At 43.0% G+C, this 12,643-nt stretch overlaps 1 long non-coding RNA gene across 1 annotated transcript; it reads left to right on the forward strand.

The window, feature by feature from the left end:
• Positions 1-787: 787 nt before the first annotated feature.
• On the forward strand, positions 788-8,456 carry LOC137475177 (uncharacterized). The gene is made up of 3 exons (XR_010999724.1): positions 788-1,745; positions 2,033-3,404; positions 6,663-8,456. It is a non-coding gene; the product is annotated as an uncharacterized lncRNA (long non-coding RNA).
• The last annotated feature ends 4,187 nt before the right edge of the window (positions 8,457-12,643 follow it).

Genomic DNA, 12,643 nt, shown 5'->3' on the forward strand with positions numbered 1-12,643 from the left:
AATATATGAATGCAGGATAAGAAGAATACAATTATTTCACCCTTGCAATATGTGGTTCAGCTTTTAAAAGGATGAAAACTCTCAGCACAATTATGATGAGAAATGTACTTCTTCTGGAGTAACCAATAGCCCAGGGACTGGATCTCTTCTGTGGGATGGCCCCGCACTGCCTGGTTGAGACAGACACTTGGAGTGCAGGTTCACAGCTAATACTTCATCTTCTCACTTAGACTGGCACATGTGATATTAACTGCCTAAGTAGCATTGTGGCCTAGGCTTGTTTTCCATGTCAGGTGAGTCCTTTTACCATTGGATGAGGCTGCTGTGGCCTGCAGCTTCTCTTTAAGCTTTTCATTAGACATCTGTTCTGGTACACAGTAAAAATATTTAAATATGACCTCTTAGAAATTTTAGGGGATGTAAACCTTCTACCAGAGAAGAATAAATATAAAATATATCTTTAGAACTGTGTGTGGCTTCTATATCTTCCTTATATAAATGATGGTACACTCTTTATTCTCTTAGCAACCTGGTCTAGTGCAAGGGGTCCCTGCCCTTGGCAGGGGAGTTGGAACTTGTTGATCTTTAAGGTCCCTTCCAACCCAAACCATTCTGTGATTTTATTCAAAATTAGCATTTCTAGGTTATACCTTCATTCTGGGCAGACAGGTTAGTGATCATATGATCGGAAAAATGGTGGTGAGATGCTGGTTTTCTGCTTCTTTTTTCTTCCACTGTCAAGGTTGGGATTGAAACCTTTGAGACAATATTTTGCATTCAGGCTTAGGTGTTTATTTCTTATCTATATTACAAGAGGTGAGTTTACAGCATTCTACTAACAAGCTACAAAATGGCTATCTCTTGTAACAAGGTCTTTTAAGGCTAAACTAGCCAATTAAGAAATAACACCTAAATTATTTTCACTTTTAACCCAATTACTAATCACTCAAAGTCCACAATGTGGACTTTTCTGTCCAATTACAAAATACCACCCATGAAGAAGAAGGAAGAAGAAGGTAAAGAAGAACAACCAGCCACTGCCCCTAAAACCTCCATCTTGCCCCATATATATTGCTATATTCTAAAACCTTAAACTCTTAAGTCTTCCAACCAGTGATATTACACACTTCTAATCAAACTACACACCCATAATCCCAGTGCTATCAATCAATTTTGGAAGCCTTCTCCACGGCCTCAGGTCAAATATAGTATTTTCTTGCGGGTCTGTGCCCTTCACCACAGAAATTTTAAAATTCTCAGCATCCAGGACTCCAGCAGTGAGACCTTAAGATAGGGCTTTAGCTGCAGGTTTTCTGAGTCAAAGCACGTGCGAGTGTCCTTCCCAGCTGCATGGGTGACTCCTGGATGGTGCACACCTGGCGGAACACACAGGAGGCAGCTGTGCTATCACTGCCCCGTGGCAGCATGGTTTCTACATGATGCAGAAAGATATTGGCCAATTCCTGGAGCTAGGAAGGCTATGGAACATCTTCCCCTCTTAGTCCTGGGAGAAACCTGTCAGCTCCTGCATTAGGAGTCCTCTGTGTGCTAAAGGACAGGTGCAGCTGTGTCCCTCTAGCTGCAGCACAGGGCACTCTGGGACCTGTGAGTTGACATCCCAGCATGCTTGTCCTTGCAAAAGCACCTTGCTTTGTCACGGCACCGCAACAGACAGTGCACGGGGCCTTCGAAAGAGTACAAGGGCAAGGTGTCCTTTGCCACCTGTCTGCAGGGCAATGCAGACTGTGGTATGTGCTAATAACTGGGATTTGTTATTAGTGCCTGGGGCAGAGATTTCATAGAATTGCGCACTTGGCCAGCGGTGGGCCCGGGATGCCAGGAGGAGACCAAAGGGTGGAGCACACACTCACGTAGGCAGCAAAGCTCCTGGGTGCAAACAAGCTTTCTGTGCACGGCCACTTACCTGCAAGGTCCTTGTCAGTGCAGAGAGGAGGGAGCGCTGAGCAGCTGCTGGTGCTGCTAAGGAACACTCCGAGATGATGTTCAACGTGCTTTGTTTGCCCCTCTGCAGGCTCCTCACAGGCTCCTTGAGGGAGCAGCCCCATGAAATAGTGAGCAACAAGGGATTGCTTTTTTTATGCCATTTTCCTTGGACAGGGTCTCGGTTACTTCTGTCTGCACCTAGAACATGCTGGCTGGCTCACTCCATAGGAGTTACCTGGTAAAGCTTCATGGTCCTAGTAAGCCATGGTTTAAAACACTGCACTCACCAGCCAAGTCCTCAGCCAGGACTTTGCATCTAAGTTTTCTGTGGTAATCTAACAACAACCTTGAACTTTTCAGAAAGGATTGAGAAATACCTTTCCAGGGCTGCCTTCTCAGCAGCGTCTGCTTTTTCTGAGGTAATGTGTGTCTAACACAGAACCCATGCTTGTTTCAGCATGTAAGGAGGACCTGGCAGCCTTTCACACATGACAGTGAGTCACCCTTGAACAGGAGAGAGTGAGTCAGAAAGGGCAGTTGACAAGCTTTATTTATCACTCTCCTGTTATTTGGCCCAGGAGAATTTTATTCTGAAAAACCCACCCTTGCTAATGATAGGCAGAGCTCAGACATATCATATGACTACTGGCTTCTTTCCCCCATAGGTTTTACATGCAGTTTCATAGCAGGAAATCACGGCAGTTGGCTATTTCCGAGAATTTTTATTTTTCAAAGAGTTCTGAACATACCAGCTGTACTGGAATAACTCTCCTGAGCTATGGTCACTCTAAAGAGGTCACCCTAAAGAGAACTGAAATGCCTCTGAGTGATGAAAAGTGCCTGGGGGCGTTTACAGAGTTCCCATTTACTTTCTTCTCTTAGGGCTGCTTTGCTCAGAGCCTAATTGAATGCTGCTAGCACGGCCTAGTGTCTTGACTCTCTTTTGATTATGGCTCTGCCACTCACAGGCTCCATATAGGGCGTGTCAGGCTTTCCAGTGTATCTATTTTCAGAAGTTATATGGCTCTGTTGAAGAAATTCATTCCAAGCAGAACGTTGGCAGGAAACGTCGCAACTCAGAAATGGAAAAAGAGACAGAGAAAAGAAAAAAAAATCTGCCTGATGATTAATTAAGGAAACTCTGTCCTTGGGAGTCTCAGACTTTGCAGCTGTGAGAAAGGGGGCAGTGTAGCAAGGGAAGGCAGCTGGATTTGGGGTGACCATCATGTGTAGTTGGGTGTCTTGAGGTATGGAAAAAAGTGAAGTGAGCTCAAGTCCATTTTACTTGTATTGCAAGTGGGTTTGGAGCAGCAGCCTATGAAGGCAGCACCCATTGTGCTCAGCAGGTTCTCTGTGAGCCAGCACGGCAGGACATGGAGGTCCTGTCTCCAGTCTGTCTGGTTCAGACTGTTCTTCTTGTCCTCTTAGAGGCCAGTACCTGATGTAGATGGAATACCAAGGTAGTCTGAACAGTGCATTTTTCTGGAAAACCCCCCCCCCCAAAAAAAAAAAAAAACCAACAACAACAACAAAAAACCAACCCAGCATTTCATCAGCAAAATAACAGTATTTGTCCATTTTTGCTTGTAATCATAAAGGCATTTTAGTAGTGCTAAGCTCTAGTGAGACCAGTGAACTAACACTTCTATATGTGTTAAGGAATGTAGCTTTTGTCCCTAAAAATGGGGACTCACTGCAATGGGTGCTGCAGCAGTTAAAGATGCCATTGTGTTTCTTGATCCCACCAGTGTTTCCTCTCTGCCTGGGGGGAAAATATTTTTTAGCTCATATATTTAGTTCCCCTCAGAAATAGACAAAGCACTCTTTGACAGAGCTCTAAAGGTGCTTCTTACTGCTCCTGTTTATTCTGTGGTTTGTCTCCCTTATCCTTTCAAAGCCAAAACTGCACCAACCAACCAACCTCGTCCACTCAAGGAGGACCATTAGCAGCTCCTTTGTACAGACACAGCTGCACCATCACCTCACTTGCTCCTCACCTGGGAATGGGTGTGTTGCTTGTATTGCTTTTTTACCTGCAGGTGTACTGCGGGAAGGAGCAACAGTCAAACTGGAAACTGGATCAGGCAGTGATTTGCTGCAAGAAGAGAGGTTGTCAATCTGGATTTCCTTAAATTCTGGATTTCCTTTCTGGATTTTCCTGCTTCCAGATGTTGGTGATATGTGTTCCTGTGCAGGCTGGGACTAAGACCTTCATCCTTTAAAGAAACTGCACTGGAAGGACAAAACACAAACTAGTTACAACTCCTGTGGCTCAAACTGAATTGTAAATGTCTGCAATGAGATTTTTACAGCTTGAAGGAAAGAAACCAAACTGCAATTTGAAGAATTTCAAGTTGTTCTTTCCCTAATTATTCCTTCATGTGAAAGAGATCATACTAAGGCTCAATAAATAGGCTGCAAGTATGCTGTCACCTGTCACAGCCTTTCTATTTGGAAGAGACAATGCTTGTGTAAATGTAGTGTATTTCTCCCTGTGATCTTGTTATTTACAGAAGAATAAACATGCTTTTCCCCTTTCCTTGAAAACAGTAGAAACAAACACAAACAAGTCACTTCTGGACACAAATTCCCAAGTCTGCTGGTCCTGATGAGGTCTGACCTCAAATGGGTTCCCTTCTGTTGGTTCCTTCCTTTTTTCTCTCCTATCTGAAGCCAACAAAAGCACACCAACCATGACTGTATCTGGGCAAGCAGGGAAATCCCTTACTTTGTGAAGGAAATAGAAACTAGATCTTTGAGAGGGCTTCCATTGTTCATCTGCCTTTACTACATTGGAAAAAAAATAGTTATTCTTTCTACTGAACCTGACTGAGTATGCATGACGTGTTTGTAACTATAATGGGATGTGTGGGGATTGTGGATTAAAGCCTTGCCCCAAGGCTATTATTATCATTTCTCAGAGTAATAATCAAGAGATGAAGGTGCATCATCTAATTTAGGTGTTTCAGCAAGTCATCTTGAGATGGTGCCTGGATCTCCATATTGACTGGACTGGGAGACACAGTGTTCACAGTATTGCAGACCTGGATGGGCAGGGTACTGACCCACCCATTGCTCCTTTGTACTCAGACACTGTAAGAGCTTTAACAGCTGAAGCTGTGATGGGTGGATATGTGCATTTTAGAAGGAGGAGGGTGAGATGTGAAAGGCAGTTATGCTCTGCACAGAGAGGAGCAGCCCACATGCATGTAATTCTGCTATGGACTGTGTGATGGCCAGGAGCAGAGGGAAGGCCAACACTGGGAACAACTTGGTAAGCATTTGCTACAGATCACCTGGCCAAGAAGACAAAACAGACAAAACAGACAAAACAGCCTTCTCTCACTAGTGCAAGAAGTGTCACCGTCTCAAGCTCCAGCTTTTGTAAGATTGACTGCCTGATCTAAAATCTGCTGAGCAGGAAACACAGTAGGGCAAGAAATCCAGATTTCTGGAGTGGGTCAGGGATGATTTCCTGACCCAGGTGCTGACCATGCTGAGTAGGGGATGTCCTGATTGATTTGCTACTCACAAACAAGGAAGTAATGGTTGGGGTTGTGATGGTCAGTGGCAGCCTTGGAGAGACCAAGAAGTGGTAGAATTTAAGACCATGAGAAAGCAGAGATAGGTGAGTAGCAGAAAAATGACCCTGGGCTCAGAACACCAGACTTTGTCTTGTTCAGGAAACTAGCAAGCAGCTTGTCATGGGATATTGCTGGGAAGAGTACAGGGATGTTTAGAGTGGATGGTCTTCAAAGGCCATCTCCTCAAAGCCCAGGCATGATCCCTGCTGTCATGCAGGAGGTTAAGAAGGCAGTGCATGCAGAAAACTACTGACTAGAAAACACATAACAGGGGAGAGCAGAGACAGGCAATCAAGGAGCAGTGCAGAACTACACAGGATGGGATTAAGAAAGCCAAACTGGGCTTGAGCTGATAGCTGGTGACGATGGGAAGAGCAACAGAAAGGGCTTCTACATGGACATTAGTAGTGAAAGGAAGACCAAGAAAATCCCACTGCTGAATTCCCTGGAAATGTGCCTTAAATTATGCAACGTTGAACGTAGCTTGTCCTAAATGCCACAGAGCCCCCAAATCACCCATGTGACATGGGAATCTAAATGAGAGGGTGGTGGTAGTAGTAGTGGTCCAGGAACCAGAGCTGTCAGGAAGGACTCTAACCTGTGGTTGTGAGGATGACAGGGTTTAAGCAGCACTCTCTGCTGCTCCACTCTAATCTGCTACCCTTCAGGTGTGCTGTAGGTACTGCAGGACTTCCTGGCCTGAACCTCCCAGTGCTCACTCAAGGTGTTGGTGAAGAACTTAATGAGTCCCTAACAGATTAATGAGAGTCCTGGGTGGGCTGAGACCTCTCTGAAACGGAATTTACATCAACATGATCAACTGAAGCAGCTGATGGTGGATCTGTTCTTGTCTCACTGAGCTGGCAGAAGTTACAATGGCAGCAGAGTGCCATGAAGGACTTGCCACTCAGGAGTTAGCAGCAGACAAGCTCTCTGAAACACACCCCAAGCAGACCTTGGATTTCTTGTTCTGCTTTTACTTTGTCCCTGAATGGCTGCTGCTTCAGATGTTGCACAGTTGCTGGTTCAGCAGGTTCATATGCACAGAAGGGCTGCCATAACTGCTTCAAGATTAATTTGGGTTTAATCAGTGTTTTGGACATGTTAACATTTTTTATTTCAACACTATTTCAGAGGAGTTTTGCTGGAGGCTGCTTAATCCTCTGGAGACTTCTGGCTGGAAGCGCAAACAGATTTTCCAGGCCTGAAGCAGCAGATGTGTATCTGGACAAGCAAGACACTGCATCCCCTGCTGACTGAGTACATGGAGCCATGAATGTCCTGGAGCAAAACTCACAGTATTTCTGAACCAGCTCTGTGGATGATGAAATCTGGTTGAGCAAAACCCAGTAAGAACTGAGCATAATGTTGTAGTGAGGATGTAACTTTAAGCAGGACAAAGTTGCATGTGCCTATAAGAAATGAAACAGACAATTTAGATAATCTCTTTGAAGAGTAGTACTTCTTCATAATGTTAAGTCTGAACTATTGGTTAATGACAGTCCAAATGTCCCAGGTATAATTTTTCAGCAGAAGTTGTGTGACTACAGAAAGGTGAGGAACCTAGCTGAGAACAGATCTGCATTGAAATAATTGCTTTCTGTGCTATTCTAATTTCATTTCCAAACAGGGATTGATTGCTGTCACTATCCCCTGGGCATGAGTAGAACGATACTATTTTTTAATTTTTGACCTTCTCTTCACAGTCTGAAATACCTGACTGTTGTGACTACAATACTACTAAAGAGGAAACATTCTCTTCAAAGGGAAAACTGATGTACTACACTGAGCAGAAGGCTGGTAGCAAAGCAGGAAAGTCAGGTAAAAATACAGAAATCTAGCCTTAATATCATGAGGAATTTACTGCTTAAAAGGGCTTCCATATAATACAATAACTAATGCAGGATAAGAATTGTCTTTCATTATTTTGTATTTGGAAGAGATCATTAAAATATTAATTTCAAAATAAACATTGCTGTACCAGGGTGAACAAAACAGATGAATTGGCTTTGAGTTCTGGATTTCTACAGAATGTTCTACTTTAAAATAGAACAAACAAAGAAAAAATGAATCAGTGGAATAGTAACTTTGTAGAGTAAAAGAACATAATTCAAGTGCTAAGAAGACATTAACAAACACCATTATAAATGCCAAAACATAGTTTTAGCTTTCCAATGAGTTCCAAATGTGAACCTTTGTCAGTTCCATTGAAAATCAGGAACTTGTCCATGTATTGTGTTTTGACAAAATACTTTTCTGTGGTTTTCATCTGCGGTTATCATCCAAGCCAAGCTTGTCCTTGATGCATTAATATCAATGGAGACACATGCTAGGAGTGTGGCTCTTTTGGCACCCATTAGTGTAGGATCAAATTGGTATTTAATTGGTCCAGAACAGACCCCTGGCTCTCACTCAGACCCCCCCACTGCATCAAAACATGGACATTATGGACCTGTTGCATCCTTCTCTCCCCTCACAGCCCCAGGCACACAAAGACCTTCTCATCCAAATTGTTGAGATACATTGAGGGAACATACACCAATTGACTTAGCCCAAATCTTTCTGTCACGCTTCTGCCTCTCAATGAGATTATTTGTGTGTTTTAGTTCCCTTGTGCCATCCATAAGCCTCCTCTGGGGGTACAGAGCATGGGTGAAACCCCAAAACTGGACCCTGCCAGAGGGGGCTGCTGAAGAGACCCTGTGACTGCAAGGAAGGGAGAGACAGAAGAGTCCATACAGGTTCTGGTAATTTCCCTGGGATCTTCACAGCTCTGAGAATGTTGGCAGATGTTGGATATCCAGCACTGCTACTTGCAGTGTACTCATAAGTGGGTCCCAGCCTCTCAGTGTCACCATCTTGGAGGGACAGAGAGGGGCCCCATGGCTTCTGAAGCCACACATGCTTTTTGCCTTTCAGAAGAAGACAAGGGCCCTGGCTGGAAACAGCCAGCAGAAGGTTCTGTCAGTGAACAGCACAGAGTTATTCTGGTCTCACACAATGCACTACCTTTGCTATTTATCCTTGAGTGTCTTTTCCTAGCACTGTGTTTATTTATACTCACACAACTATGGCCCCCTCGGTGGCAATGTCAATAATTCTCAATGCAATGGCACTTGGAGTGGTGAGCAAAATGCAGGAGCTGATCCCTGTCAGTGGCAAAGTGTCCAGGGACGACAGCAGCGAACCAGAGAACTCTGTAATTCTTGACTTGCTCTTACCTGGAAAAGAAATAGAAGGAGGGAGATGGAGCTCAAAAAGGCAAGTCACCAAGGCATCCCCATAAAGGTTTAGTGGTTTTGCCAAGAGATTTAAAATGTTTTACAAGGAATCAGTTAACTTTATAGAAAATTTGGAGATCTGTGTATGTCAAGGGCTCCTCATCCTTACAAGGCAAAGCTGTTGATACTGCACTTTTTAAAGGTACTTCCTGAGCTATCCCAGATCAATTCACTCAGTGCTCTAGTGATGGTATTCCAGGTTGGCAAAAAGGAAATTCATTGTGTCTGACAAGATATCATTTTACTCTCTTTGGGAAAGAATTGATTCTGTGAGAGAGCAGATTCAACAGGCTCAGTTAATATTTACATCAAAGAAATGAACTGGTCCTTTTACTGACCTCTGAAAAATGAAGCCGGATTTCTTTGAGCAGGGCATTTTTTAAAGGTTTAAAAAAAATCCCATTTGGTAATATTATGCAATAATCAAGGCACACACAGCATCTGGATCTGTATGCTCTGTTGGTAAGTGTGCCTGCCTGTTTAGAGTGGCACAAATTTCCTGGCACCAGTGAGAGTGATACCTCAGGGCTTTTTGAGGATTAAGCCTTGGTTCCCTGTGCAGACATTCTCCATAAAGGTCAGTTAGCTTTTCCCATGTTCCCTGTCAAGCTCTCTGACACTGAGCCCCTCTCCTTTGCTAAAGATGATTCAAGCCCTGGAATATGCCCTTGACTAAGGATCTATTTTGGTTTCAGAACCAGCTGTTTTTCTGGTGCAAATCATTGTAGCTCTGATTTAAGTCAAATGAGATAAGTTTGGATTTGATAGTAAAACCCACAGCCTCCTCCCAGGTGGGTCTGTCGTCCCTACAGTGCTAAAGCTCCCAACAGCAATTTGTGTCCTCCAGCTCCAACTCCATGCCACCTGCATGGATGAAACCTCTCCTTCAGCCCCCAGGCTTGCCAGAGGTGTGTTTTGTTTGTTTCTTGGATCAAATCACATTCATCTCTGAGAGGATTCTTACACCTCATCCCCCCCCTTCCCTCATAGTCAAAGAAATCTCCGTCTTGGACCATGTCTCTGTGTAACATTATAGGAGAACCAACCAAAATGGAGTGGGGGGGCTTGAATTAAACATGTCTTCATTGTATAGCTGGATAACTTGGGGTTGGTAGTATCTGGTGAGTAGCCCCAAGGTCATAAGGAAAGTCTGTGTCAGAGCCTGCAATTATATCCAGCTTTCCTGAATCTTAGACCCTTATCTTAGTCATTAGAGCACCTATAACAGCTCTTTTCTACACTTCTTCCTGCATGTACTAATGAATAGTGCATATTTAACAGTTTCAGTCATGAACTCTTTAATTTATACTCAGATGCTGCCAGAAAAATCCATGTTTTCCCATTACTAAAGCAATGGAACATACATCTGATGAAACTTGGCTTCTTCAGCCAATGGATCAGCAAAGCTTTTTCTGTTGCTGCATTTTCCTTAGTTCTTGAAATCAGCACTGAGACAAGTCCATTTGTGTGACATTCGCTTATAAATTGGGATCATGAATATAAAATCCAGACTTCTTAGATCAGTCTGAACATACCAGACATTCTCTAGGTCAGTATTTGGAAAAAGCTGTCACAGGCAGCTTATAGCACAGGAGTGGATTTCATACATATGACTTATAATCTAGTTTTAGCGTAGGAATATCTGAAGCATGTATCAGTGACTCATTTGTTCAAATACTGAGACTTAAAGCAAGAAAGTGGTCTTGCTGATTGTATTTCTGTGCTTTCTAGTATGGAAAAATTTGACTGTCATGCCAAACTTTGCCTCCAAAAAGTCATATTCCTTTAGCACCTGTTGATTAACACAATACTTGAAACACCCTTCCTTACTGTTAATTATTAAGCATGATTGAAACCTATCTGTGTATTTCTAATAGTTGCTGGAATGCTGAGATAGTAGATATTTACCTGTTCTGGCCTGCTGGGCTGGAAGAATCCAGAAGTAGTCATTTGTTTACATTAAGATTCCCATTCTGATGAAGTTTTCCCAGAAGACATGACAGTGTTACATCGGTGAATGTCCTGATCAGCACTTTGCTGCTCTCCCAGACCTCCTCAGGGCTGGTTAGTTTTTGTCATTTCAGTCTCTCAGGACCTTTTCTAGCACAAAACTTCTTACGCCCAGATGGAGATGTCACCTAGGGGGGATTATGTGGCAGTGACAGGCTGAAGTGGCAGCGTTGTGGATGGTGGAAAACTGATAGGTAGTGATCCTGTGGCAAATTAGAGGTTGAAAACCATGCATGAGCTACCCAGTGGAATTGCATGGAGTTAGATGACACCCTGGCGTTCCCCCAAAACTCTGTAGTGCAGAGGTAGCTGTGCATGGGTCGTGGTGCAGGAGGGCAGAGGTACAGAAGGAAAGAGGCCATGGCCTGGTAGCACAGAATGTGTGCTATGAGCTCCTCTGCAGAGGAGCTGACTGAAAAAGTCTCACCTTCAATCCCAGAAGTTGCTGGATTGGATTGGGCCGATGAAGACATGCAGGGGACCCAGGGCAAGCTGTGTCCTCGTGGGTGCTGCATGTCAGCATCCCCCATGTCAGCACAGCAAAGCAAAGCTCTGCTGACGTGGAGAATACGTGTCTGGAGCCAGTGACATCAGCTCTGCCCAGGCTGCCAGGCTTGTTATGGCAGAAATGCAGGATTTCAGCAATGCTGTTAGAGGTTCATGGGCTTTTCAAGAGAATTGTCAATGCAGGCCAGTGCTGTTTTCACTGAGTGAAAAATGGTGTGGAGGGAACATAAATCAGCAGGTTAGGATTTTATTTCCAAACTGGAAAATGAAATTTGCCTTGTGATTTCCCAGCTTAAACTTTATGTGCACATTGCTCTTTTTTTTTTTTTTTTCATAATTGCTATAATTTAATTATGGGATTTACTTTTACTCTTTGGAAAAAATCAAACCAAACTAAAACACCACATCAACCTTTCAGTTGTGTTATTCAAAAGAAAATTTGTTAGCAGGATATGTGCACTTATTAAATTAGAATGTTTATTAGTTGCTCATTTACTCCTTAAGTTATGAGAGGAAGTTTTCTTTTTCTCTTCTTTCCCAATCTGGTTCTGTCTGGGAAAGCTGATAAAATCTCACTTTTAAACTGCAATTTCTCCTCCTGTTTTTAGGAGACTTGATGATTGCAAATGAAAGGTGACCACAGAGGGAGTGGCTAAAGTGTCATTGTTGTACAGGCTGATGATCATTAGTCATGGAATATATTGGGAAAGGCTCCTCATAATTTTATATCCCATAAAAATAATTTGGTTTTGCTCTGAGTCCACTAAATTGCTGTTTCAGCTGGATATTTGTTGCAGCTTGCTGCATTACAAAATCTTTGGTCATCTGGATAGTATTTCTGTAGCATGGGTGAGAAGTCATGGCAGTAGCTCTAAAGCTTTATTAGGAAGAAAGTTCCACAGTTACTGTTTAGAATGGGATAAGCTAGCAAGGGAAGATAGTTTATTTGTTAGAAATGCCAGCACTATAATTTTATTCTTTTTTTGGACATCCTTTCTACTGACTTCATATATAAAGGCCCTTTCAATAGGGGCTTTCTATATGTAAAATATCATAGGTAGAAAATGTATGGGAACATCCTTTTCTAGCTTTCCCTTGCAAAGGAAAGCATATAGTAGTTAAGCTTTACATTTTCTGAAATGTTGTGTGCATGTGGATGTGGAATTGAACATGCTAAGAGCTCTCTGAAATACTTCTCATGCTGCTATAAATACACACACTTTACTAACAACTTGCATTATTGACAGCATTGTTGTCAACTGTACTCATTTCAAAAATAATAGTTTTGTGTAATTCTCAGCAATATGATGCAAACAT

This window comes from Anomalospiza imberbis, chromosome 6 (genome assembly GCF_031753505.1).
Source record: "Anomalospiza imberbis isolate Cuckoo-Finch-1a 21T00152 chromosome 6, ASM3175350v1, whole genome shotgun sequence".
Lineage (NCBI taxonomy): Eukaryota > Metazoa > Chordata > Aves > Passeriformes > Viduidae > Anomalospiza > Anomalospiza imberbis.